The sequence below is a fragment of the Salvia hispanica genome, chromosome 6, assembly GCF_029641045.1.
Source record: "Salvia hispanica isolate PSC_SH4W2 chromosome 6, Shi_PSC_v1, whole genome shotgun sequence".
NCBI lineage: Eukaryota > Viridiplantae > Streptophyta > Magnoliopsida > Lamiales > Lamiaceae > Salvia > Salvia hispanica.
Genome location: NC_142697.1, coordinates 11,307,195 through 11,311,829, shown reverse-complemented (window position 1 = coordinate 11,311,829; position 4,635 = coordinate 11,307,195).

Genomic DNA, 4,635 nt, shown 5'->3' with positions numbered 1-4,635 from the left:
TATGAATGTTGAAGATTTGAAGATTTAAATGTTGAAGATTTGAAGATTTGAATGTTGAAGAGATTTGAAGATTCGAAGATTTGAACATTTGAATGTTGAAGATTTGAAGATTTGAATGTTGAAGATTTGAAGATATGAATGTTGAAGATTTGAAGATTTGAAGATTTGAATGTTGAATATTTGAAGATTTGAAGATTTGAATGTTGAAGATTTGAAGATTTGAATGTTGAAGCTAGAGTTTTAGAGAGAATTTTAGAAAATGATTTCAAAAACAATTTAATGAAAAGACAATTATACCCCCTTGTTGACATAATGTGGTATTTGTTGACATTTTGTTAATCTTGTGGATTAGTGGCCCATATTGCATCTCATTTCTCAATTTAGCTAAATAATCTCAACCTAACAAGATCATATATATATATATATATATATATATATATATATAGGGAGATGATCAAAACAAGTATGTGCTTAAATCAAGAAATGCAGCCCAAATCATGGCCCTAGGATTAGATGATCTAATGGTCAATAATTAACCAAAAATACGGAAGGTCATAATTAAGCAGTTTTAGGTCATATTATAAAATTCGGGTTTATGTCATGTTAAGATCATTTTAGGTCATGCTTTGTTAGCATGACCTAAAAATAAACTAACTATAACCTAAAAATACCCTACGTATGACTGTGTTCTGCGTTTCTGTATTTAAATCTAGTTTTCATAGATCAAAACCCTATATGTATATATATATATATGGATGTGATCAAATGCAAACTCTAAATATTGTACAAACTCCAAACTATGATCTGGACCGTTAGAAAATATCAACAGATCATGAAATAATAGCAACAAAAAATGTCAACACAATGTCAACGGTTGATGTTGTGTTGACATTGTATTGATATTGTGTTGACATCAAAATCTGAAAATTTTATACTGTGTTGACATTGTGTTGAAAAAGTTTGGAGTTTGTACAATATATGAGTTTGCATTTTATCACTACCCTATATATATATATATATATATATATATATATATAAGGGAGCATTAGAGTCTTATTGCCCCTTAGTGTATATTTCCTTCATAATATCAACCATTAGATTAGAGATTTGGACGGTCAAGATCAAGATTAAGAAAATGAACCCGTGTTGCATTATTGGTCATATTCTGTGCATTATGAGGGTATAATAGTAATCATATAATGCCTGGAAAACGTTTCAAAACAGAAGGTCCGATAATTACGCGAGATTTTCATTGACCTTACATCTGCTTACTTTCTCTCTCACTCCATCCCATCACCCACGATCAAAACCTTTCTCCCTAATTTCAAACCGCCCCAAACCCTAGCCGCCGCTCAACAACGACAAAAACCACCATGACCATCGATTCTCACCGTTAATAGCACCTTCGATCGCCGATTCGGAGTCTCAAACTTCAAGTTTTGGTGCGCGAGCGTCGTAGATCGACGATTCAGCTTCTATTTACAAAACCGGTATGCTTATAAAGTCCCGATTTTTACTTAGAAACACTCCTAAATGTCAATTTTTGTCAATTACCAGACCACGTAGTAATCGATCCACAGTTTGTATCGTCGATTGAGTTACTAGTTGAAATAATGCACAAAATATTTGTTCGATTTTCTGGGAAAAAGATGAAATTGTGAGCATTACACTTAGGGTTATCCTATATTTGAAGTATATAGTTGGTTTCTGAGTTATATTTTGTTTGTTGTTCGAATCTTGCGGCTGAAACCATACCGATTCCGTCGATTTTGCTGCAAATAATGAGTTTGAGTTCATTTTTTTTCGATGTTGTACATTGTTAATGTTTTTGGTTATTATTTGTTAATTTTAGTTCATTTTAGAAACAATGAATTCAATCGATCTAAAATTGAACTTCGTATTTTTAAAATATTAATTTTTTAAAACGAACTAAAAATGAACTCCTTGTTATCTTAAAATGAGAGTTTGGCGGTTCAGCGCTAGAAATTAGTTCGACAACTAGATATAAAATCTCAATTATTAGATTAAAAAATGGAAGGATGGGAGGTTTACATAAATTAATATCTAATCTCAATTATTAGATTAAAAAATGGAAGGATGGGAGGTAATTAATATCGCCGATATTTTGGAGGTTTCATTGGTGCAAGTGTAACTGACCAAGATTCTTAAATCTTGATGCATATCGCTGAATTTTTGAGACATACGCAAACCACCAATGTTTTAAAAACCGGACCGGACTGGTCTTGATAGGGGTCAAGCTCAAGATCTCATGGTGAACTTATCAACAATTCTACCTTTACACCACAAGGACTTCTTGATAGAAATGTGAATATAAGTTACTTTTATATATTAAATATGAAATATTTTATCTATATAAACTAATAATTCGTGTTAAATAGCAAAGTTATTATTAGTGATATTTAATTATCATCCACTTTATTTATGTATCACTAACTGCTTGTTTTATTTTTATTTGTATAATACGTGTATGTATATTGAATATGTGATTAACTATACTTAAAGTGTAATACTATTTGATTATATACTATTTACTCAATATATATTTTTAATTCATGTTTATTAATATATCTTTATGTATAATATTATTTTACTGCATTAATTTTATTTAAAATAACTTACTAGTAGTATAATTTATATATTTAATCATATTTATTAATAAAATAATTAATAAAATTCTATCATTCACTAAACTTTTATAGGTGGAGGTGTAATGTTTTTGGGATATACTAAAAATATTTGGTATATTATTTAATTATATATATACACATTTATAATAGTATAACGGTTTGACCAGTGATTAAACCGGTTGGACCGGTTGAACCATGAACCAGTAGCTTCGTCGGTTCGCCGGGCCAATCCGATTTTTAAAACATTGCTAACCACCAATTTGGGCATTAAATCAGCGGGCTTGAGGCAATAACTCAGGCATGCTAGAAATAGTAAATTGCAAACCAAACATATTCTTATAGTGAACTAAAATGCCCTATTGAAAATGGGCCACTCACCCCTTAAAAGGGGTTATAAGGGGGAGAGTTCTCCATACTTATATAGATGAGCTAGGATCATTCACCAAGCAATGTGGGACAATAATTAACAATTTTAACACGCCTCCTCACATGTGGGATGGAATGACACATCAGACTTCCATCACGTGGATAGGCAAGAGAAGAGATAAAGAGATAAAATTCATCATTGACTTGGACCTGCTCTGATACCATATTAGAAATGGGCTACTCACCACTTAAAAGGCCTTATAAGGGGGAGAGTTATCCATACTTATATAGATGAGCTAGGATCATTCACCAAGCGATGTGGGACAAGAATTAACAATATTTACAAGCCCATATAGTGAACGTCGTGTTTTCAATGCCGAAAATTTTAAAACTCAATCTCAAGCTTTCATTTTTTTTACTGAGTGGTTGTGATTTGGTCTTTAGTAATGTACTAAAATGTAGTGCCTTTATGACACTACTCTATATCTATATCTATATCTATATCTATATCTATATTTATATCTATATCTATATCTATATCTATATATCCATATAAGGTTGTGATATATGAAATATCACCCTTTAGTGCAAAACCAAGGCCAAAATATTATCCCTTGATATGAAAATAATGCTCAAGATTGGTCAGAACTTTTAGAAGATAAATCCCATCCGAAAACCATTTTAGCCATGTTTGATTGATGGAAAATTAAAGCTGGCAAGAAAAATGATTCCTAGGAAAAAAATCTTGACAATAAAATTCTTAACAACTTACTTTTCCATGTTTAGAAAATATCAATATTTTAAATTTTATATTTGATTAAAATACTAAGCTATAAGTATTTTTCATTAATATAATTGCAACACCCTGACTTTTTTTGTCTTGTGTTAATAGTTATCCGAAGAGATCATCGAATTTTTTTAAAGCCGATTTTCGCCTTTGTTTGTTTTGGTCAACAGAAGGAAAACAATATATACTTGTGTGCCTATAACAATTGTTCTTTTACAAGTCAAGTTCTTTTCTTTGAAGAAGCCATTTGTTATGATCCCAAGCTATCATTTTATTTCTTCATTATGAGCCCACTTGTAACCTACTTTATTCAACGAAAGTTTATACTAAAAATTTTGTTACCGCAAGTCACTCCACCAAAATCTCAACAATCGGAGATTTATATATATTTACGAGTAAAAGTATTATTTTGGTCCTAAACATACGGGTGATTTACGATTTTAGTCCAGAATATTTACTTTTTGAAAATCGAATCTCAAACATATGAAAATGCTATCGTTTACGTAACGCCCCACTTTTTCAAACCCTAATTTTCGAGAAATAAAATTTTTGCATTAAATGCTTTTAATGTTATGGAGTATGTGGATTAATTGATTAATGATATAATTGCATGATTTCTTTGTGACCTGATTGCGATTTGGAGTTGAGATTGATTGAATAGAGTCAAATATGTTGAGTATATGACGTGGATGTTGAATAGTCAGAGATGTGGAATATATGACGTGGCCGTTGAAAAGTCAATGTGTTGAGAATATGAGGTGAAAGTGGAAATGGTTGAAATTTGTGACGCGATTGTGTAAATATTTTGATGCGGGGTAGAATATATTGTGGCGA